The 24,687-nt window shown below is 46.5% G+C and overlaps 1 long non-coding RNA gene across 2 annotated transcripts in view; it reads left to right on the top strand.

Annotated features, from left to right (window-relative positions):
• Positions 1-19,943, top strand: part of LOC116661427 — a 38,322-nt gene extending 18,379 nt beyond the window's left edge. Inside the window, exons 1-3 of one of the 2 annotated variants that reach the window (XR_004317296.1) lie at positions 17,481-18,087; positions 18,617-18,654; positions 19,774-19,943. This is a non-coding gene — a long non-coding RNA (uncharacterized LOC116661427). Of the gene's footprint in view, positions 1-17,480; positions 18,088-18,616; positions 18,655-19,773 lie in introns of those variants that run through there. The other variant, XR_004317295.1, reaches the window with a different exon arrangement.
• Positions 19,944-24,687: the final 4,744 nt, after the last annotated feature.

Raw genomic sequence — 24,687 nt, 5'->3', positions numbered from 1 at the left:
CCCTTTTTCTTTCCATCTTCATTAGACTTTGGTGTCAGGGTTATGTGATTTACTAAATCAATTCAGTAACTTTCCTTCCACCTTTTTGTACTTTCTGAAAAAGTGTATGCGATGTAGTCATTAGCAGAACGTTGACACTTGAAAGAAATCTACCAGGAAATCCATCAGAGTTCCCGATCTGCTCTGAAGGTGGTTCCTGCATAACTTTCCCAGCTCTTGTTTTTTTCAGGCTTTCTACATCTCTTACATTGATTTACTTTGCAAAAACATTAGTCATTTATTAGGAAAAGTATTTTTATATGTGGAGATTTCCAAATTTATTACCATAAAATTATGTATAGTTTAAAATCTCCTTTGTATTTTTATCTTAGATGTTTATCTTTCTCATTTCTAATTTTTTTTGTGAAAACTTTATTATACTTGCCAAATATCTGTCAACTTTGTTTGAGGTCAAAGAACCATTTTCACTTACTTATTCATTTTTCTATTAATTTGTTTATTGTTTTGCTTTTGTGTTTATTTTTTAGGTAATTTCCTTTATTTTTATTTAATATTAATATTAAAAAATATTTAAGCCTATGATATTTTCTTTGAGTTTAACTCTTTTTTAAAAATAGGTTTTATTTTTTTAGAGCAGTTTTAGGTTCACAGTAAAATTGAGTGGGAAGTACAGAGATTTCTCATGAACTCCCTCCCCCTATTCGTGCATAGCCTCCCCCATTGTCAAGATCCCCCACCAGATGGTACATTTGTGACAATTGATGAGCCTACATTGACTCATCAACGATCACTCAAAGCCTGTAGTTTATATTAGGGTTCACACTTAGTTCTGTACATTCTTTGGGTTTGGACAAATGCAAAATGACACGCATCCATCATTATGGTGTCTTAGAGCATTTTCACTGCCCTGAAAATCCTCAGCGCTCCACCTGTCCACCCCTCTTCCCCTTGGTCTTGTCTTTGAACCCAGTTGATTTCTATAGTGATGTCATTTATTTATTTTTTTCAAAATAGCCTGCCATTATATCCTTAAATTTCTTCTTAAGTCATTGCTACTTTGAAGAATATCTTTCAACATTCAAGTGACTAGGGTTTTCAAAATCACTGCTTTTGTCTAATGTGTTGATTTTTGTTTTTATCATTTGAGATCAAAGATGGACTAAAAAATTTCTGACCAAAATCTTGTCAGATTTGTTTTTAATTAGCATTTTGTCAATTTTGTAACTGCTTCACATGAACTCCAGAAAACCATGCATTGTGTGTTTTTAGGAGCCGTTAAATAAGTCAACATAATATTATTGTGCTCAGTCTTTTGATATTTCTGGAGGCTTTATTTTACTCCCCAGTTTATGATCTGTTTTGGTCAATGTTTCTTGTGTGCTTAAAAAAGATATTTACTCTAAAGTTGGGGGTTGTGTTCTAAAAAATGTCCATTAGGTAAAGCTACTTGACTGTGTTGCTGAAATCCTCTATATTTTTACTAGTATTTTTCCTATCAATTATTGAAAGAAGGATGTTAGAAAAAAAAGTCTTCCACTGTCTTCATGGCTTTATCTATTTTTTCCTTTAGTTCCTTTGATTTTCTAAATGTATTTTGAAGATACGTTTTGGGTATTAGGAAATTACCCTCTTTATCTCTAGTAATACTCTGACTTAAGGTCTACTTTGTTTGATAATTATACAGCCATACCAACTTTCTCTGCTTAAAATTTGCCTGGTATGTTTTGTTTTCTACCCTTTATTTCCAACCTGTCTGTTTCTTTATATTTAACAGCATATATTTCATCTTGTTCCTGTACCCAGTCTGTCAAACTTTGGCCCTTAATTGGAATGTTTAGTTCATTTTCATTCAGTATCATTATTTTACGACTGAGTTTATGTCTCCCAGTTGAATGTGTTATTATTCATGTCATTACTTCTTTATTCACTTTATTCTTCTTTCCTAACTTAAAAAACACTTTATTGAAATATGATTAACATACAAAAAACTGTGCATATTTCATGTACACACTTCATGAATTTGGAGGTAAGTACACAGTCTGTGAAACCATCACCACAACCTATGCCTTCTTTTTTCTTCTTCTTTTTTTTTTTTTGTTACGAAAACACAACATAAGATCTGTACTCTGAGTGAATTTTGAAGAATACAATGCAGTGTTATCAACAATGAGCTCTGTGTTGTACAGGAGCTCTCTGGGACTTATCCTGCATTGCTGAAACTTTGTAACCTTTGACTGACGCCCTCCCGTCTTCCCCTCCCCCATTTTCTGCCTTTTTGGGGGTGTGAATGAACTGGGCAATTCTTAGTATTCTATTTTGTTTCTTGTATTGACCTTTCCTGTCATTGTGATGTTTCTTGTAGTGATTACTCATGGTCTACCCTCTAATCATATACTACTTCACGAGAGCTCTGTAAAAATTCCCTTTGCTCCAGCCCATATTTTGTGTTCTTGTTGTCTTATGCAATAAAACCCACAATATATATAATTATTTTTGGTTTAAATAGTCAATAATGTTTTTAAAGATTATTTAAAAATGTTATGTATGTGCAGGCACCCACGCACATGCATGACTACGAAGATGAAGTGTTTTATGTTAACTCTTTGCACTGATATTTACCTTTCCTGTTGCTTTTCTTTCCTTCCTGCAGATCTGGGGTTCTGTCTGTTCTATCTGGTGTGTTGTTTCCCTTCAGAAAGAACCCTTTTAGTCTGTTATATAAAGATGTAATGGTCAGAAAAGTCTGCTAGCATTTCTTGCAATTCGAGTATGCTGGAGACAACTTCTTTAAGTTTTTCTGTGTCTGGAAATATCTTCATTTTGATTTCATTGTTGAAGCAACTTTGAATTAGATATAGTATTTTAAGTTAACCATTTTTTCTTCTTTCAGTATTTAAAAAAAGATATTATTCCATTGCCTTTTGCCCTCCATTGTTTCTGGTGAGAAATAATATGTCCTCTTTCTCTGGTTGCTCTTAAAATGTGCTTTTCATATTTGATTTTCAGTAGTTTAATCATGATGTGCTGGGTTTTGGTTTTCCTTTAATTCACTGAGATTTGCTGAGTTTCTTGGATTTGTGGATTTGGAATTTTTTGGCCATTATCTGCCCCAATATTTTTCTGCCCATTTCTTTCTGTCCTCTCCTTCTGGGACTCCAGTAACACATATATTACGATGTTTGATATTTGATATTGTCTCACAGATCTCAAATTCTTTGTTTTGTTCTTTTCACTCATTTTCCCTCTTTGTTTCAGTTTGAAATTTTCAATTTCAATTACAATCTCCTGTCTGTAAATTTACTGATATTTTTCCTTTGCTGAGTTCAGCCTACCATTAAGGCCATCAGTTGAGTGCCTTATTTGTCATGTTGTATTTTCCCCTAGCTTTCCCATTTGATTCTGTAATAGTTACTGTGTCTCTAGAAATTCCCCATGTCTTTACACATGCTTCCCACCTTCCTAGTAGGCCCTTCAGCATTTCTATCATTGTTATTTTAAAATCCCTGCCTGAAATTTTCAAAATCTGGATCAGAGATGTCTGTCTGCTTCTACTATTTCTTCTTTTGATCATAAATCATAGTTTCTTGATTCCTCAGTGTCTTGTGATTTTTTATTGATGCCAGCCATTTTGTACTAAATGACAACAGAGTGTAAATTACATAACATTTACCTCCAGGAGGGGGTACTAGAATTGAGGGACTGAGTTAAAATTTGTGTGATTGGGTCTGGGTTTCATTGCAGCTTTATTTGGTTGACAAGTAGGTGAAAATGGTTTGAGTTTAATCAGGACTTTCCCTTCTCTAGGCCTTGGGGATCTGAATACTGGTAGATTCTGGAGAATTCTTTATTTTTTACAGCTAAGTGGCCAGCTTTCTGAGCCACAGGAGATCTCTCCCACTGCTTTACAGCCTGACTGGCAGAACTCTGAATAGTGAGGAGTTCCCTTTGCTCTGGGCTCTTGCCACAGACTTTGGACACCTATCTGCCTGGAATTCCTGGAGCAGTTTCTCTCAGCTACCCTTCCCTGCTTCCATCTCTTGGCAGTTGGAAATCCAGAGTACCTCATATTGATTTATCTCAGCCTTCCTGCTCTGCACCCCCCAACCCCCACTGTCACAGATTGGCTGCCTTGAGCTTGGTGGGGGACCCATATGCTCCAGGCAATTTCTCTCCCAGCCCTCCTGTCCTGCCTCTCGTGCTTTGGCATATTGCTCCTGCGAACTCAGTGAAGTCTGTGGGAAAGCGCTGGTGGATGGGAACAGACTGACTGTGGCTGGGACTCCTTGGAATTCTAATCTATGATGCCAGTCCACACGTGGCTGCTGAAAGGCTTTTACAGTTTCAGCTGGTTTCTCCTTATACAAACCCTCGGAGAATTTTCCTTTTCCTGACACTTTGCCAAAGGCAACGGGTGAGAGCTGCTGTAGGTGTTTTGTCTCCCTTGAGTAGCGAGTAGCAGCGAGTAGCGTGTCACTTTGTGTGGTTGAACTCACTAGGTTACTTTGCATCCTCGGTTCTCTGATTGGTTCCAAAGAAACTGTGATTTTGAAGCTTATTCAGGTTGTTTTTGTTGCTAGGATGAGAGTGAGACTCTTGCAAATTTTAACATCCTAATCAGAAGCAGACTCAACGTATACCACGTAAACAGTTACCATTATTGTTCAAATCTGTCTTTCAGTTTACTTCCTCCACTATTGGTACATCAGAGATTCATTAAAATACCCCACAGCAATTGTTTTTCTGTCAATATGTAGTTCTAGGTTTTTACATTTATAATTTGTTGCTGCCATATTTGGTAAATAAATATTCAGGTTGTTTTGCTCAGAAAGCAATGGATTAAATAAATAAATCCCAGAATGGTTCTTTAGCACACCCCTAAACAAACAAATGAAAACCCCCCAAAAGTAATTCACTGCAAATTTATTTTATTTTACCTTTGACAGTATAAAATGATTTTGATTTAATGGTTTGATGTAAATTCTACTTCTCCTGTTATGTTAACACTGCCAATTCTCTTTTCTCTGTGCTCATGTTTCTTTTTACTTTTTTACCACATTCATTTTATATTTAGCACTTTGGGGCCATTGATTTTATGTTTTAGATATGACTCTTCTAAGCAGAAAAGTTTTAGATTTTGCTTCAATTTAATCTCCGTCTCTGGAGAAATCTAAGCCATTTATATTTATTGTCATAATTTGATGTTTAGTATGACTTTATTTACATGTTTATCAAATATTTATTGAACATCTTTCTGGAAATAAACATAGGAACAAAGCAAAATCCTTGCTTTTTGGGAGATTACAGTCTAGTAAGAGACTGTGATAACCACCACCAACAGTAATTACCCAGATAAAATGAAAGAGATATGAAAGAACTGACTCCAGAGAAAAGCTGACTTTAAGTTCTGATCTATTATTCAGTCAAATTTATATGCAAAACATGTGCTGGTTACTTGTTTCTTTTTATGGTTATACAGAGGAGTTTTTCCTCTTTCAAGTAATAATTTGTGATGTATAAAGGAGTTTTCTTGGATCCTGTACTCAATGCACCATGTTTCTGGAAGAAAATAATTTCATTTTTGCAACCATATGACTCAGTTCAATGTTATTTCAATACAATTTTTGCCTGGAGCTTGAGGGTAAGATACGTTATAGAATACCATTTTGTAGGCCAGCTGAGTGTTCCTACCCTAGAAAGGAATAAACTTTTTCAAGTGAATGAAGACGTTTCCATCAAGTAGTTAAAAAAAAAAACTTCTTGATTTAGGGGGTGAGAATCTGAGGAGAGAAAAATTAAAATATAATTACTTTAGATAACTTGCCTCTGAAATAGAGGAAGTTGTCTTTTACAAAACTGAGGGCCGACTGGCTTAATGGGAGGCCTACGAGGAGATGGGGTCTGATTCTCTAGCCATGCTCAGGATGGGGAAGATTCTAGAGGGGTGGCTCAGTCATGTGTCTGTTAGATAGGATGGCGGAGAACACCTTGCACCTGGACCCTTTGACCAAAAGCCAAGGACAAGTGACCGTGGTGGACCTGACTCTGTCTTCTGATAGACGTCACCAAGGCTGGCTTGGAATTCCAACTTCAGGACTCAGGGCTCTGCTGCTTTTTGGCAGCTGGAGGGGACGTTGGCAGAACTCAGTTACTTTGCTGACAGCAGCTGACAGCTCAGACAGGAAGAGGAACCTGGTTTTCCTCCAGTCTGAAGCCGAGCCACCTTTTTCTGGAATAACCTCATCCCCTTTCTCTCCACCTGCCAACCCTGCATGGCCTTTAGTCAGGCGTGGCGGCTGACCCCCACCTTGCTTGGACCTCCTCAGCCCATGGGACCTAGGGTCACTTGGATGTTGTATTAAAAAGAAACCAAATGGATGCCCAGTATTGGAGCCAGCACCGATTTAGAGCTCACAGTTCATAGAGTGACCGTAGGTCCCTGTTTGCCTGGGACAGTCACCCTCTACACTTGGAGTTTTGGTGTAATTATTCATAGTTTTTCTTTTCACTCTCAACAGCGTCCAGATTTAGACAATAAATATACAGTTACTGTAAGTTGTCATCTCTGACAAGACCCATTCTTTGGCTTATACTGACACCTGTAGGCATACAAAATGGCTTTGAAGAGCATGAAAAAGTGGAAGCCTTTCCCCACCTTCAATCTCCAGGGTTTCAGCCCAGCTCCTAAATACACCGAGAGCCCTAACAGTGTGGCGTGTTCTGGAAAGGGGCAAAGGCCGGGAGAGACTTCCACTTGAAGGCGCTGCACGCTCCATTGCCACAGGTGTCCGGGGGTACTCACACTTGGAGTAATGTTTTGATCACTCCTGTTGGTGTCAGGCGTCCCTGTCAGTGTCAGCTGGAAATACGAGCCCAGGCGGCTGTGTGAGCTGTGACAGACGTGGCCTGAGTCGCGGGGCTGTGGGTGTTCACAGCTGGAAAGGCTCGGGAGGAGAGCTGAGGCAGGTCAGCTTCAATGCCCCCAGGCATGTCCCTTGGAAATGAGGTGACCCTGGGTCTACTCTGACAACTTAGACACGGACATCAGAGGGTGAATGTGCGCTGTCGTACCTGAGGGCCTCACACTCACCTCCCTCAGGCCCCATCATGACACCTGGATTCTAAACTGAACGTCAGAAACACCACCATACACTTAAAAAAACAGATTCAGGGGTCAGGACACGGGGTGGCTTCGGCAGGACTCGCTTGTGTGCTTGGCTGGCACAGGGAAGGATTTGAGACAGATTAACCCACAGAGTCCTGAGCCCAGCAGTCCCTTGGGACCCCCTCTCCTTGCAAGAAACTGCCTTCTGGGGGGGCCCCTGTCCCCAGGGAGGCCACCCCCTCCTGCTGACTCACGGCCCTGAGCCAAAAGCTCTCCAGCCCGGAGAAGTGAAAATAGACTGTTGCCAAGATAAGAAAGGAGGCTTGAAAGCGCGTTTGCCCTCCTTGGAGTAAATCAGGATGAGGAGGAGGGGAAACAGGAAGCCTGACTTCCGGGTATTCTTGTAGGTTTTACTGGAGCGCTTGTTTTTGTCTTTTTTTTTTTTTTTTTTAAGACACTAATGTCGTAAAGTCCCCAGCAAGATAGAAATCTTGGGCTTCGCCAATTCCTTTTGAAAGGGCTTGCACTGGATGCTTCCAGACTCTGCAAGAAAATCCTGGTCATGCCCCCTGACCTGCATCCCGGGAACGTGGGGGCTGAGCGGGCTGTCGCTCGCTGAATGAACAGACCATAATGAGTCAATTCTCTGCCGTCTGCTATTTAAAACAACGGGTTCCTTCCTGTTTCCTACGCGCTGACTGAGGCTTCTTCTGTGTTGGGGGAAAAAAAAGAACTTCAGGGATAAAGTGCGCTCTCTGAGATTGAATGAGCTAAACATCTCGGCCCGCAGCGGCACAAAAGCTCCTAACTGTTTTATCTGTACAGATGGCTCTAATTTGGTGTTGGTGGCATGACTCTGTGAGCTAATTTCCCGAATACTTGGTTCATTAAAGTGGAAGAAAAAAAACCTTTAGGCCAAGTTAGAGTCTTCCAAGAAATAGAAGTCTTGAATATTTAACTGCAGTGTGGCTTCCGAGAGGGAAGGTGGGAGAATGAAAACCCTCGTCCGCATTCAAGGATGCCCTGTGTTCTGGTTCTTGGTCCCTCACCAGGGAAGTCCAGTCCGCCACTGGTAGCGAGCCACTCCCCACGACCTGGTCCCCAGGGGAGCCAGACCAGGAGGGATGAATGTGGCCTCAGATGGTGGGCTGGGGCCTCAGTGATGCCCACATCAGGGCCTAACTCCGGCCCTTTCTCTGTTTCTACAACCCAGCGTGAGGGATGTTAGGAGCCACGTCACAGCTGAGTGATGAGGTCAGCAGCTCCTGCTTTCCCGGGGGACGCCCCCTACCCCGGCCACTGCTGGGGCCTGATGGTGGCATGTGGCTTGGTGGCTCTGGGGCTGGGGCTTCCTGCGGGTGACAGAGAAGCCTCAAGAGTGCTCAGAACACTCTGCGGACGTCTGACTGATACAGGAAAATGGGGCACAAGAGGATGATCGTGTCCCAGGTCTCAGGTGAATCCTTGGGACATATCCCGCCCAGTGAGGGCCCTTGGCTTCACACAGGAAAGAATTCAAGAGTGAGCCACAGTTGAGTGAAAGTAAATTTATTCAGAGAGATGCGCACTCCACAGACAGAGTGCAGGCCATCTCCAGAGGCCAGGGAGAGCAAAGTCAGAGTGCAGGGCCGTTAGTAGTTAGGGGCTGGGTAACGTCATGTGCTAACAAGTAGGAGGAATATTCCGACTGCTTTGGGGAAGGGGCTGGGATTCCCAGGAATCAGGCCACTACCCACTTTTTGACCTTTTATGGTCAGCCTTGAAACTGTCCTGGCACCTGTGGGAGGGCCGTTTGGCAGCTGATGTACTACAGTGAGCGTATAATGAGGCTCAAGGTCAGCTGGGAGTTGAACCTTCCGCCATCTTGGTGCTAATGGCTGTGACTTTTTTAATGGCTGTGCCCTGTCCCCTGCCCTCCTGTCTCACGACCACTCGCTCAAGCAGCACGCACCTGGGCCCCTGTAGTGGCTGGTGGCAGGATTCATAAAATCAGTGATTCCTGCTCCCACCTGAAGGAACTGTCACCACCCCCCATTTCCGGCAGGAGTGTAAGAGACACATCAGGGTCTTCACTCCTCCTGGGGAGCAGGCAAGTTGTCACAAAGGAGGCCCTGTTGATCTGAGTCTTGAAGAAAGTGAGTAGGACCGTATTAGGTGGAAAGGGAAAGGCACAGAAAACACGTATGTGATGCATTTGCTGTATGACAAGTGTCAGCGCTGTCCCCAAGGGCAGATGTGGGCACTCTGTAATAACTGCATGTGTGAATGAGCAGATGTGCGCAGTCTACACGTGTGCATGTGCGTGGGCACCTGGGTGTTCATGGGGGCGGCAGGGGGGCCTGTGGAGGACTACAGAGTCCAGGGCTTTACCAGGTAGGTTGGAACCAGACTGAGGAAAGCCTGTTGGCACAGAAAAGCCTAGAGTTTTCAAAGTCTCAAAATATGGAAGAGGGGTTAGAATGAAATAATCAGGTGTTTCCAAAGCTCATGCTGGATACTGGATGCGGAAGGGCTGGAGGGGCAGGGATGAGGAGGTGGCCGGGCAGTCTAGGCGAGACGCTGCTTGAGTGATGGAGACACAGCCAGAGGCCAGGCTGGAGCGGCTGGAGCAGCTGGGGGCGGGCGGGGAGGGCAGGTGTCAATGGTAAGCCTCAGGCCCTGGGCTCCGGCAGCAGGGAGGGCCCAGACCACCCCCCGGGTGCTGAACTCGGGGAGAAGCAGGTTCCTGGAAGGAAGATGTGTTCAATGTTGGGGAACTGAGGTTTTGAGGGGAGGCAGGACCAAGCCCGTCATGGGGTCATCAGGTATTGTAAACCTAGGGGATGGACATGCAGGGCCTGGAGACACAGAAGGTTCTCGGCAGCCAGGAAGGGGAGGCCGGATGCTGGGGCTGGGCAGTGGGAGGTGGGTGCAGAGCCAGGTGGGCAGGTGGCTCAGGGCACCCGGGCAGCAGCACCGGCCTCCCAACCCCAGCTGCGTCCCTCCTGCTTCTCGGCTCGGGTTTGGAGATCTGGACTCAGGGGCTGGTGGGGGCCAGGCAGGGGTGCAGGGAGGGATGTGTGTCCTCTTGACATGCTCCCCCACACTCAGACCCCAGCGCCAGCTCCACAGCGCAGGCCTGAGCTCTGGCTCCTTATTTCAGGAGGGAACCCCTCAGTGAGAGTTGGCAGCTTCTCTCCAGGGAAGGATGGGGAGTTTTCTCGGAATCATGAGAAGCCGGGCACTTTCCACCAGGACCTTCAGGGGCGTGGAGGGCCAGTCAGGGATGCTCTCGGCCAAAATACTGTAACTCGATATGAAAATACCCGATCTCGATCACAAATACTGCCAAGACTCCTGTGACGTATTGACTACATTTATTATTGAAGAAAGAGCTAAGTTAGAGAAAATAAAGATGTAATATTTTTCCATGCAGGTTCACAGGTCCCTTGATTCTAAGGCTCCTTGGGAGATGGCGGGCCAAGATTCAGAACTCCTACTTATCGTACAAAGCCAATGGAGGTTTTGGGATCCGTGTGTTCCAACAGCAGCTAGAATTAATTATCTGAACACATTGTTGATCTGATTTGGCCTGGGAAGGGGCGTCCTGCCTGTTCCAGGAACTTGACCTTCACGTCACTTTATTGTGATAGGCTGAATAGTGCCCGCCCCAAAGTGTCCATGTCCGAAAGTGCAGAATCGTGTGTTACCTTACATGGCAAAGGAGACTTTGCAGCCATGATTAAATTCAGTATTCTGAGATGGAGAGATTATTGTGTGTTATCCAGATGGGCCCAAAGCTATCTCAACAGTCCTTAGAAGAGGGAAACTGGAGAGGGGAAGGCAGTGGCGGGAGATGTGACGTCAGCAGCAGGAGGTTGGGGTGATTTGAGAAGAGGCCGTGAGCCGGGGGTGCAAGTGGCCCCTGGAGGCTGAAAAAGGCAAGGACACCGCCCCCCGACCCCAGAGCCTCTGGGAGGAACCACCCCTGCTGACACTTTGGTGGTAAACTTCTGACCGTCCACTCCGATCACACATCTGCGTCGTCTTAAGCCCCCGCGTTTGTGGTAACTCTGACATCAGTGACAGGAAGTGAACCGGCTTACATAAGAGACCCCCTTCCACTGTTAGAGGTTCTGCAGAGGTGCCCCGGCGCGCCCGAGGGCACTGGTCTGCCTCAGCCTGGTGACTCTCTACCCTGCGTACTCTGTGTCGCCAGCCCGAGACCAGGACATGGGGCATCCCAGCTCCCAGAAGGCTCACAGGGGTCCCTCCCAGGCAGCACCCTGGTGGGACCCCTCTTCCGACCGCCGTCCCCTTGAATTAGCTCATCCTGTCTGCCGGCGACCAGATGGGATGGGGCTCTGTGTCCTCATTCGTCTGCTTCCTTCGTCACCATTGCGCCCGCGAGATGCGTCCATGTTGGCCTCTTGCCGTCCGCGGGCAGTTGAGTCCTTTTATCTGTTTGGTAGGAAGTTCTTACAACCAGGCCCCCCAAAAAAAAGAAAGAAAGAAAGAAAGAAAGAAAGAAAAGGTGGATGTCCGTCCTCTCTTTCCCCCTATTTCCCAGCTGCCCGTAAGTGGCCCCCAGCCCTCAGATTCTTTCCTCCCCCTGCCCCCACCTCCCCCGAGAGCAGGGCCGAGCTCAGCTGCTGCCGGGAAAGCCATCTGGACTTGGGGTTTTTCTCCCCCCAGGACCCCTCCTGACACCACGTCCTGAGCTGTTTCTGGAGAAGATTGCTTTTAGCACCAAAGGGTCCTGGGGACCTTTCTACTTCTGTGTCCTCCTTTGCCTGCTCTGACCTTCCGCTTAGGGTAACTCTACCCACCTCCCCTCCCCACAAAGCCATGCTCCACTCTGTCCCCTCCTCTGTCTTCTGCCTCAGTCTCTGAGTCCCCCACAGGGAGCCCCTGATCCCTCCCCACCGTGGCAACCTTTCCTTGGGGCAGCAAAGTCACCCCGGCCTTTCCAGCCATCCACCTAGACAGTCTCTCGAGGCTGAGATGCGATCTTCCTTGTACTCGGCCAGGGACGCCCCAAGCCGTGAAAGGCTCCGGGACAGGAAATCCGCCCTGGCCTTCACGGCCTCCTCAGCTTGCAGGGTCCCGTCTGGCCTCGGCTCTGCCTCGAGCGTGTCCTCGCCAGGGCGTCCAGGGGACCCCCACAGCCGGGGTTTCCCACTGCTGGGAGCGGCTCAGAGGGGTGGTTGGCCCATGGAGGTCCCAGAGGAAGAGGCCCATTTCAGGAGCCACAGGGCCCTGGGCTCTGAGTCCAGGGTGACAGGCCTCTGGCCGGACTCCCAGTCTCCAACCTCCCGTCTGTACTTGGTGCTCTCACCCTCCGGCTAAGAGCAAAATCTCCTATTCATGCCTAACAAAGCCGCCTGGAGTGTTTGGCCCTTCACCTGCAGCCAAGAGGGTTTCCAGTATCCCTCATTCCTATTTTATTTTACTTCACTTTATTTTATCTTTCTTACCTTATTGCTTATTTATTTCTTTCTATTTTTTCTAGAAGCCTGTCCAGTTTTAAAGCTGTTTCCACAGAGAATTTTATCTTTTTCCTAGAGTTTTCTCACTTTATTTTTTGACCAGCATGGACAAGAGTTTATTTTTTATTTTTAAAAAAATTATTTAAAAAATTTAATACAGTTTTTAAAGGTGACTTTCCATGTACAGGTATTACAAAATATTGGCCACATTCCCCGTGTTGGATGACACATCCTTGAGCCTGTCTTATACCTAATAGTCCATGCCTCCCCCTGTATCGCCCCCCCCCCACTAGTTTGTTCTCTGCCTCATTTCCTCTTGTAATTCAACTGATCCCCCCCAAACTTCCAACCCGTTCCCTTATTCCCAGCTCACAGGGTGTAGTTCCTTCTCCCCCAGGTGACCATCACACTGTGGGGGGAACGCAGGAGAAGAGTCCGGAGAGAGCTGACAGGTTTATTTAGGGGATGAGGAGAGTCCAGCAGAGGGAAGGAAGCAATTCTGCCTGGGGACATTTTTTTCCCTCACTCTAAAAAAAAAAAAACCTCCCCACACCAAGACCGCAGACAAAGCCCTGCAAGTCTGGCCTGCTGAGTTTTGTTTTGAGAGCTGCTCTCTGCTCAGCACCACCCCCTCCTTCGGCTGCCCTTTGCCTCTGGGAAGTGCAGGTGCCTCAGCCTCACCCAAGGTTTTCTTTTTTATTTATTTTTTCCTTTTTACAAAATTGAAGTATAGTCGGTTTACCAAGTTGTGTTAGTGTCTTGCGTACAGCATAGTGATGCACTATTACATATATATATTCCTTTTCAAATTCTTTTTCATTCTAGGCCATTACAAGTTTTCAATAAGAACGATCTGTGGTCCTTGTCCTCATTTGTTAAAAAATTTTTTAAAAGAAAAATGAGCTGGGGGTTGGTGGGTGGAGCTCAGGGGTAGAGCGTGTGTTTAACATGCACTTGGTCCTGGGTTCAATCCCCAGTACCTCCGTTAGAAAAAGAATAATAAATAAATAAAATTTAAAGAGAACTTTAAAAAAATGAGCTCAAGAAAGTCTGTACATAAAAACGTCCCTAGGCCGAGCTGCAGAGGCAAGGAAGGAAAGGTGCCTGCAGTTCATTCTTATAAACATCGTAATAAATAACCCGGATTTCAACGGACGGCTATAAATAACGTCTGATGTTTGCACTCAAGAGTTTCAGGCTCTCAGGTGATTGCGCAGGGACAAGTGGCCTCCCGGTCCCCTCCCTGCTGGCTCGCCTTGCGTTACCTAAGCCTCCCTGTTTTCAGAGGTTGTTTTCTGCATCCTGGCTCAGAGTCTGTGTGCATGCCAGGCCCTCCCTGGCTGGGCCCTGGGCCATCCCGCCCCAGCCTATCGGCCATCGTGGGGACCTGCCCCTCGGCTGGGGCTGGCGGGAGGTGGGAGGGAGGAGGCTGGTGGAGAGGTGGCTGGGTGACCAGTTTCCTTCCTCGGCGACTCGCAGGCCCGCGGCCTCACAGATGCTCCCTCAGGGTTTGTTTTCATTGCTTGTTTGAAAAACAGTTCCTATCCACCAACTGTTCAGATCATAATATTCCATGTGGCGAGCAACTGTGATTATTTTGGTTACTGTTTACACTGACAAGCACGGCTCAGCTGGAAAATATGGGGCCAGGGGGACTCCCCTGTCCTCCTTTCCGAATTGTTGCCCAGATTGGCCGTGAGGAAGCCTCCCCTTCAGTTTTCCTCACTTGGGAGCCCTGCATTCCCTGGGGAAAGAGAAGGGAAAGAATCAGGTGGAAGAGACGGGGGTGAGATGTGGGATTCTTGGAGTCGGTAACCCTCACCCATAGTCAGCCTGCTGGACAGTCACCACTCGGAATGTTTCCCCACACTCGTGCAGGGCTGCAGGGACGGCCTTGCTCAGGGGCTGAGCTGATGCTCTGAACTCTCGCTTCATCGTCCCAAACCTTCCAGGCCGAAGTCACACTTCCCGTGTGCCCAGCCAGCCTCAGTGCCCCACACCCTTGTCCCTAAGTGTGCCCCCTCCCCAGGCTCCCAGACCAGGCCTGTTGTCCCCTCTGACTTTCCTGTCCCTTGCCCTCCCAAGTCCGGGGTTTGCCAAGCCCAGCTGATTTTCCTGGGACGGTTTTATCCCTTGCATCTGTCTCTTCTCCGTCCCTGCTGCCTCCACCCACAGGTGCCCTATCATAGGTCCCTTTCCACGGCAAGAACTTTCCAGCCCGTCCCAGCCGTCTTTCCAGCTCTCCCATCTCACCCTCCCACTGACACTGCGCTCAGCTTCCTAAAGCTTCACTCTGTTATCACTCACTTGCTCAAAGCCCCTTAGCCACTGTCTACCGTGTGCAGCGTAGAGTGACAGCGGAATCCTAGGCCCTCTACGCTCTGGTTCCAGCCCAATCTCTGCTGCTCCACACAGCTCCCTCCCCTTGTCTTGTCAAGCTCACTGTTATCTGATCGCATCTGGGCTTGCCAGCAGGGCTGGCTGCAGCCTGGGCCCCTCACTTGATGGACTCCTTGAGTGCACTTCCTGCAGCTGTACCGCCTGTGTGACCGGGGCCTTTGCACATGCTGCTCCCTTGTCCTGGAGGGCCCTCATCTCCCAGCTCCACCTGTCAGAACCCAAACAATCTCACCTGCCACTTCTCCCATGAAGGTCACCATTGCTTGGAAGTGTAGCTCCCGTTCATGGATCTCTGAAAAAAATTGTACGTTAAGTTTAGAATTTTCTTTTTATTTATAGGTCGGATTTTGTTTAGAACACCAGCCTCCATAAGGATCAAGACTATATATTACTTTTCTGTATATCATTTGCCTTGCCGAGCCCTCAGGCTGGCATGTAGTAAGTGCTCAGTACGCTTTCGTTGGACAAATGAAAGAATGAGTGATTTACGTTAGGCTTGAGCCTGCCATGTATCACTGTCAACCTCTGGTTCCATTTATTTTATTTTACTTTATTTTTTAGTGAGGTATAGTTGATTTACAATGTTGTGTTAGTTTCTGGTATATAGCATAGTGATTCAGTTATACATACATACATTCTTTTTCATTATAGGTAGTTACAAGCTATTGAATATAGTTCCCTGTGCTCTACAGTAGGACCTTGTTGTTCATCTGTTTAATAAATAGTAGTTAGTATCTGCTAATCCCAAATTCCTAATTTATCCCTCCCCTCTTCCCCTTCGGTAACCATACATTTGTTTTCTATGTCTGTGAGTTTGTTTCTGCTTGGTAAATAAGTTCATTTGTGTCATATTTTAGATTCCACATATAAATGATATCAGATGATATTGTCTTTCTCTGTCTGGCTTACTTCACTTAGGATGACAATCTCCAGGTCCATCCATGTTGCTGCAAATGGCATTATTTTATTCTTTTTTATGGCTGAGTAGTATTCCATTATGTTTATACACCTCATCTTTATCCATTCATGTGTCGATGGACATTTAAGTTGCTTCCACATCTTGCCTATTGTAAATAATGCTGCTTTGGACATTGGGGTGCATGTGTCTTTTCAAATTAGTTTTCTCTGGATATATGTCCAGGAGTGTGATTGCTGGATCATATGGCAATTTTATTTAGTTTTTTAAGGAATCTCCATATTGTTTTCCACAGTGGCTGCACCAACTTACATTCCCACCAACAGTGTAGAAGGGTTCCCTTTTCTCCACACCCTCTCCTAGCACTTATCATTGTGGATTTTTTAATGATGGCCATTGTGACCAATGTGAGGTGATACCTCACTGTAGTTTTGATTTGCATTTCTTGCCTCTGGTTGCATTTAAATCCAGGTCCATCCATCCGGTCTCTTCTCATCCTTAACTTCTAGAAGCAGAGGAGGATGAGCAGAGCCCTAGGGATGTTCCTTCCATCATCCAGACTCATATAATGGTGAGTCAGGGGTTCTCAGGTACGTGAGTTCACAGAATGCTAACTGGTCCAGTGCTTTGCAAAACATGGCTCAGAGCTCTAAGTTCCGGGATATGTCTCCAGGGCAGCCTACAGGGGCCAGAGGTTGAGGGAGTTTGGGGTCCCTGCCTGGATTTCAGCCAGATGGGCCCTTCTTGTATCTGTTTCAAATCCTGAGGTCTGGTAGAAGCTATATCCAACCTGGGGTCCCCGATTTATAAAATAAAAACCAAAAAACCCCAGGGGGGAGGGTGTGCTTAGCATGAAGGAGGTCCGGAGTTCAATCCCTAGTACCTCCATTAAAATTTTTTTTTAAATAAATAAACCTAATTACCTCCCCCACCCCCCAAAACTCCATAGAGATAGTCCAACTGGGTAGAAATCTGAAACTTTTACAGGAAATGCCTGTCTTATCTGTAAGGATCAAGCACATCCTACCACGTCCAGTCCAGAGCAGTCGCCCTGCACTGTTGCAGGACAGCCCCCCACAAAGAATCATCAGGCCCCAGTGTCCACTTTGTCCAGGGAGAGAGTGGGCGGACGGGAGCCCAGTGCCAGGTATTCCCTCAGGCTCGGCCATGAACCAGTGGGGTGACCTACACCTGGTCCTTTCCCTCCCTGGATGCTGAGCTCATATACACGCGCAGGTGCGGGTGGCCCCGATGGGAAGGTGGCGTTGCACAGTGGTTAGGGGCGCCCAGCTGAGCCTGGTGGGGGTGGGAGCTGCCGGGAGAGGTGCGGCCGAGGCAGGGGCGCCTCGGTCTGGGCCCAGCCTGTGGATCCCAAAGGCCCATTCCAGCTTTGACACTTGCAAGCTGACTCAGCCGTGTGGCCCGGTTGCTGGGGGAAATGCTGCCGGCACATTTATTCTGGGTTTGGATATTTAAAGAGCTGGGTGTGTTGCATGACATTTGTAAAGTGCTTGGGGAGGGAGGGGGTTGCAGACCAGGCTTTTTTTTTTTTTTTTTTTTTTTCCTACTTTTTTTCTAACCATTATAGATATCCTGTCCTGATCTCTTGTCCACAAAGAGTGATTTTCCTCCCCTAAGAATCTGACGTGGCTCCTGCCCATTGTGTCTGCCTGGCTGGCTCCCGGCTGGGCAGCCCGGCAGGAAGCAGGTGGCCCAAGGTGGGACATGCGCCCAGCCCCGCCCAGCCTGCCGTGGGTCCCCATCCAAATGCCACCCTGCTCCCTGGAAGAAATGGCTGGCGGGGCCCTAGAGGCCCCGGGAGGTGATCTGGTTCTGCAGGGGCACCCAGGCCACTGCCATCCTCTACCTGGGTCCTCAGGGGTCTTGGTGTTAGCTGGCAGCACAGGCCTGGGGACACTGGGACCACAGGCTTCCTCTTCCGCGCTGGCTGATTTCACCGGCGCAGGAAACCCGGCCGAGGGCCGGGGCTGCTCGCCGCCCCCGCGTCATTCTGTGCTGTGTGAATGGCCACGTCGGGCGGCTTTGAGGGGCGAGGTTCTTTTGTCACTTTTCTCACTCAGGATGTTGTTGCTGATAGATTTCCTCACAGATTCTGCCTGCTGCCTTTGTTTTCCTTTCCAGTTGCAAATGGAGAAACCTTCCAGGGCCGAGGCTGCGCCAGTGATTGCACCTGGGGTGCGGTGAGTGGGCGCAGTTCCATTTTTCTCTCATGACGTTTATTGTTTTCATTTCTGCTCACAGAGGTCATTTTGTCCACATGCACCTTATAGCACATTTGAGAAATAAAGGAAATACATATAGGAGATGGAGGAGGAAGATTAACATCACCCATAGTTCTGTGCCAGCCAGAGGTGTACGCTTAGCATTCTGGTGTTGTCTTTTTTTTTTTTTAGACTGTGCTCTTCCTGCACACACTGTAAAGGAACTGGCTTTTCCATTATGGAAAACAGTATGGAGATTCCTTAAAAAGTAAAAATAGACTTACCCTGTAATCCAGCCATCCCACTCCTGGGCATATATCCAGAGGGAACTCTAATTAAAAAAGACACCTGCACCCCAATGTTCATAGCAGCACTATTTACAACAGCCAAGACATGGAAACAACCTAAATGTCCATCGACAGATGACTGGATAAAGAAGTTGTGGTATATTTATATGATGGAATACTACTCAGTCATAAAAAAAAGAATGAAATAATGCCATTTGCAGCAACATGGATGGACATGGAGATCCTCATACTAAGTGAGGTAAGCCAGAAAGGGAAAGAAAAATACTGTATGATGTCACTTATATGTGGAATCTAAAAAAAATGAGACAAATGAACTTACTTACCAGGCAGAAACAGACTCACAGACATAGAAAACAAACTTATGGTTATCAGGGGATGAAAAGGGGTAGAGGGGTTACCAGGAAGGGATAAACTGGGAGTCTGACATTTGCAGGTACTAACTGCTGTATGTAAAACAGGTAAACAGCAAGTTTCTACTGTACAGCACAGGGAACTATATTCAATATCTTGCAGTCACTTATAATGAAAAGAATATGAAAAGGAATATATGTATGTATACGTGTGACTGAAGCACTGTGCTGTACACCAGCAATTCACACAACATTGTAAACTGACTACACTTCAATTTAAAAAATAAAAAATGGATCTGGGTTTTCATACTCAGCCCGATAGCATTAGCATTGTCCCCTGCCCTTGATGCCTTGTGGCACCGTCTGGAAGCTCTGTAGCTCTCCTTTGGCCATGCCACCAGCAAACCAACATCGAAGACATGAGCCTACATGAAGGGGGAAGGCAAGAAACCTGCACAACGTACTCCGAGTCTGTATGCACAGCCGAGACAAGGGGGATTGTGGATGACTTATTTTATCATCATTCTCTCCTTTCTCTTCTGGAATTTGTGCATTTTTCTGTCGCAAACCCAGGAGTAGAGGCAGGTGATCTCGTGATGAGAGGAGCAGGCTCAGGCAGCAGGCGGGCTGTATTCAGTCCTGCCTCCAAACCAGGCGAGCTGCTTGGCCAGCCTGTGCCTCAATTTCTTCATCCCTAAAGCACAGACAATGTGCTGTCTCCCTCACAGGTAGGCTTTGAAGATCAGGTGTAGGTGCAGCGATGCATGAGAAGCCCAGGGAATGCCCGGGGGTGGGAACCATTGTGGCTCTGCAATGTAATTGTACAAATTCTAAGTTACAGGCTTGTGGGCTGAAGCATGTCCCCTCGGCAAGTACTTTCTGACATCTTAACCCCCAAAGACCTCAGAATATGAAAGTATTTAGAGGTGGGGTCTTTACAAGGATAATTAAGTTGAAATGAGGTTGGTGGGATGGACCCTAATCCCGTTTGTCTGGTGTCCTTATAGGAAGAGTTGATCAGGACCCAGGCCCGTGCAGAGGGGAGGCCACGTGAGGATACAGGGAGAAGTTGGCATCTACAAGCAAGAAAGAGAGGGGCTTCAGAAGAAACCAGCCCTGCCAGCACTCTGACCTTGGACATTCAGCCTCCAGAGTTGTGAAAAAATAAATTCTATTGTTTAAGCCACCCAGCCTGTGGGCCTTTGTCACGGTGACCCGAGGGAACACAGTTCCTCAATGGGAATATCAGTGTCTCTGTTGTTCATGGTCTAAATCTCCATCCTGAGTTCCCTGTAATGGAAGAGCAGGGCTAAGAGGCCTGCGATGTGTTTCATCCAAGCAGGCAGCAGCCCCGTTCTCCACCCCCGTCTCCCCAGGCACCCAGTGTCCTGGGCGTGTCCTTGGGAGCCCCACGCTCATACCTCCCAAGACTGTTTCTCCCCAGACGATGGCTGTTCCCTCCACCGGCAGGAATTTCCTCCTTCCTCCTTCAGGAGCCTTGGACAGCCAATTTCCCATCCAAGACGTCCCCTCTCAAAGGTGTGTCTGCCCTTACATGAGGTGTTTTTTGTTTTGATTTTTGTTTTTTCTAAGTTCTCCAAATGCCAACAGGACAATGTGTTCACGCATGCTCCCCTTGGACCACCAACACCATGGTCTCTTAAGTTGGGATTTTTGGCGGGGGGATGTTTAGCTTTATTTATTATTGAAAACTTTGTTTTTTGAATTTTGTTGTGGTGAGAACACTTAGCATAAGGTCTACTCTGTTAACACAATTTTAAGTCTATCATGTTATCACTGACTCTCGGTAGGATGTTGGAGAGTACATCTCTAGAGTGTGTTCAGCTCACTTGACTGAAACTTTATGCCTGTGGATCAGTAACTTCCAGCTCCCCCTCTTTCAGTCCGTGGAAACCACCATTCCACTCTTTGAGTCTATGAATCTGCCTCTTTTATTTCAGATACCTCGTGTAAGTGGACCCATGTCTTCTGTGACTGGCTTATCCACTCAGCATAACATCCTCAAGGTTCATCCACGTTGTCCCACATTGCAGAATTTCTTCCGTTAGGTCTGAATGGTATTCTGTTGTATGTGTCTACCGTGTTTTCTTTATCCATTCATCTGTCGATGGACATTTAGGTTATTTCCACATTTTGGCTGTTGTGAATAATGCTGTAAGGAGTACAGGAGTGCCTCTTTGAGATCCCTGATTTCAGTTCTTTTGAATAAACACACATTGGTGGGATTGCAGGGTAGGATTTTGAAGACACGGAGAGGAGACCACTGGGGGGTACGTGTGCAGTGCACCCTCAGTTTGCAAAAGCACAGCTAGCCCGGCACTAAGAACACAGGAAAGTGTTGGGTGAGGATGATTTTTGTCCTTGCAAACTGGAGGCCAGTTCTCTCTCCTTGGCTAGAGAGTTAACCAGTGCACCTTGTCTGTTCAGTCATCCCCTCTTCATCCGTACTTTCTCAGGAGACAGTAATATAAATCTGGCTAATAACTCCCATTTCATTTCCCCAAACTCCATTAGAGGGAAATTATAATGAAGCTCAAATACTCGCCAGGTTATTCATGGGAAAGACCTTTGGCTTTTAAAAAATGCATTTGAGATGGCTGGATTAATCTAGTGGCACATTACAATGCGGCACATTACCCCTGCTGAAGTTTGCAGGAGATTCCTGGCACCCAGCATTGTACCTTACACAATGCCGCCAAGGAGCATGAATTATCTTTACAGGAAGAAGCAGGAATTAATATGTCAGATGGAAAAGACCCACTGGCAGCTGCCTGATGAAAAGCCCAGGACCCTTGTTCCTTGTCAAGGTTCTGCAAGGTTGGGGTCATAATCACACGACTCAAGAGCAGACACCCCTAGCTGGCCCCTCTCCGATAAGGGCACCGGGGCAGAGCAGCAGAGGATTTACGCACTGCCCCTCTCCATCTGGCCCCACTCACCCACATCCTTGGAACGGGGCACTTACCTAGATGCTTAATTTATGGCAGGCACGTTGAGAAAAGCATGCTGATTTCATTCCTTTTATTACCTCCCTGGCACAGCAAGTTAATTTAAAAAAAAAAAGCATGATCACTGCTTTGTGATCACTTAAGAGGTTGATGTGTAATGTAAATATATGCATTGGTATGAAACATACATTAATATAAAAGTAATAATAATGATGTTAGTATCTATCACTAAATGAGCTCCAGACCCTGGGGAGGGAGTTACACACACAGTATTTCTAACCCCGCCAAGCCAACGTTATTTACTTCATTTTTTTGATGGAGAAACTGAGGCTCAGAGTGGTTAAGGAGTTTGCCCAACATCACACAGCTGACATGGGGTGGGATTCAACCTAAGTTGTAAGGTGGTATTTGTGGCAGAGTGAACTCTCTGTACACTTGGCCCCAGTCCCATCATCTGTCTCCACTGGGTCATTTGCAAATATAAGCCCACCTAGCAAAAGTGAAAATTTGCTACTGTGTATGCTTAAAAAAAATCTGACTGACTATGACAGTATTTCTAGGAACAAAGTTATAGCATTGCTGCTAAAATGCATGCTGTCCTCTGAGGGAACTTGTTTATTTGGGATGGCACTTCTGAAGGGGTTGTTCGTCAAACAAAACCAAACAAAAATAAGTCACCTTCCTTTGGACATAATCTCACCTCTCTACCTTCAGTGGGTCATGGGGACTCCTGGGAGCTTCTGTGTTCTTATGACTTTCTGGAGAGAGGCCAGACTTTGGTCTCAAATAAATCAACAAAAAAATGGGTTGTGTGCCCAGCTTGGAGGTGCTGATAGAATGGTCAGGACTCAATGATCAGTTTCTCCTGCAAGTAAGTTCTCATCTATTTTCAGTATTACAATGAATTACCAGGCAACTTCAGGCTGAGTTTAACAAGAAGCATAGCACTTGGGCTCACGTTTTCTTTTCCAAACTTTCATTCATTTATTCATTCAACAAACATATACTAAGCACTTATTTTGTGCTAGGCACTCTTCTAGGTGCTGGAGATATAGCACCGAAGAAAACAAAATCTTGCCTTCATGTTAGTTTACATTCTAGCGGAAGAAACATGATAAGCCTAATATAAATGAAGGATATGGTATGTTAGAGGTGAGAAGTCTCTGGAGACAAATGGGGCAGGAAAGGGAAACAGGAAGTGTCTGCAGGCGGGGGTGCAATTTACAACAAGGAAAAGCCTCACTGAGAAGGTGCCGTTTGAACAGGACTTGAAGGAGGTAGGGAATGGGACATCTGGATTCCAGGGCAGGGACACTCCAGGCAGTGGTAATGACTCTGAGGTGGGAGCACACCTGGTCTTTTTAGGGAACACTACAGAGGCAAAGGAAAAGACTGTTTGCATTGACTGAACTCTTGGTCAGGTCAAATAGAGACAAGTCTTGCAAGCAGAGTCCTCCAGGGAACCACCAGACAGGAGTGGGAGTGGGGTTTTGACCCTCTTCTGCCAGGCTGCTGTTTTTTTTTGCTGAGATTGAAGGCTGTTGGTTTTCAAGGCAACAGTGGAGGCAAGTTACAACACCATAAAGCTCCCTGTTCCTACTGAGAGTCTGCCTTTTTTTTTTCAGCGAACACTCCCTGATGACTGCAAGCCTTTGGTTAATTTTCTGAGCTCTGCTAAAGTTCATTGTAATGATTTTTGCCACTGTTCTTGGAGAGGATGTTCAGAGATCTTTACTCCATCATTCCTGCTGACACCACACTTGAGAGAACATTTGAGGCTGGAAATTGACATAAATGAAACTGACGGAGTGGGATGCACCCGGAGTTCTCAGTGCACCTGCAGCTTTGAGAGGGCAGCAAGGTTTGGCTGGATCAGGGGCCCCGGGCAGGATGTAAGGCAGTGTAGATAGTTTGGAGCCACATCCCAACAGGCATTTGATGTTTTCGAGGAGAAAAGTGAACATTCATCTTTTTAGGAAGGAATCTTTCAGGAAGATTGATCTGGCAGTGCGTCCAGGAGGGGAGCTAGAATAGAAGCAAGGTCAATTACTTCAGTCAGAAGGGAACACGGTGTACGTGCGACAAGCAATCATAGTTTGGGTGTGAGAACATTCCCGAGGAAGCTTCGATGGGACGGTCACTTACTGGTTATTAGAGAGGGCTTCAAAGTCCTGCCGTGTCCATGATGGTTTTTTGGAGCTGTTGGCAGTGAGACACCCCCCACCCCTCAAGTGCTCTTTTTGCCAGCCTGGAAGTTAGGGAGCTAGCTCCCAGTGGGGTCCCTGGGGCCCCACCCTCTTGTACTGCCTGCCCCCCATGAATGACCCTCCCAGTGAAGTAGTTGATAATTTTGAAATTCATGGCCAGTAATTCCCTCCTAGGGGGGAGGGAGGCAAAGCTGGGTTCACCTAGCCAGGCTCTCCTGTAAACACGCATGGAGTTCTTGAATCATACGGGGCCCCTAACATAAGGAAAAGAGGAAGCTTATCATCCATTTGCTGGTGGAGGGAGGGGCACTGTGCAGAGAGAAAGGAATTTAGCACTTTCCTTCTGGGTACCACTGATCACAGACCATCTCTTGTAGGTGCGCTGGCCCAAAGGTAAGAATGTGGGAGGAGAACACACCAGACGCAGCCAGGGTGAGACTTCCCTGCACTGCTGTGTCTCCCACATGGTACGTCCACATCCTCCTTCGGGACATTTGGGTCTTTTCAGATAACCTGGTAAATGAACCTCAAGTTCCAGGCCAGATCAGGCCTGAATGGACACTTCAAAGTAGAAAGAATAATTAGGTCAGACACTAAGTGTTTCCCAAAGGAATTTCATGGAACTCTGGTTCCACAAGTGTCTCCTCCCAAAGAGGTCTAACGAGTGAGGGAACGGTCTCCATTTCCTTCTAGAAGAGTCACTGTGCAGGTCAGTCCATCAAGGCCCTGAGAAGTCCTGCAAAAA

The sequence above is a fragment of the Camelus ferus genome, chromosome 35 (assembly GCF_009834535.1).
Source record: "Camelus ferus isolate YT-003-E chromosome 35, BCGSAC_Cfer_1.0, whole genome shotgun sequence".
Classification (NCBI taxonomy): Eukaryota; Metazoa; Chordata; class Mammalia; order Artiodactyla; family Camelidae; genus Camelus; species Camelus ferus.
Note: the sequence above shows the minus strand (reverse complement) of the source record. Positions and strands in the feature narration are given on the sequence as shown.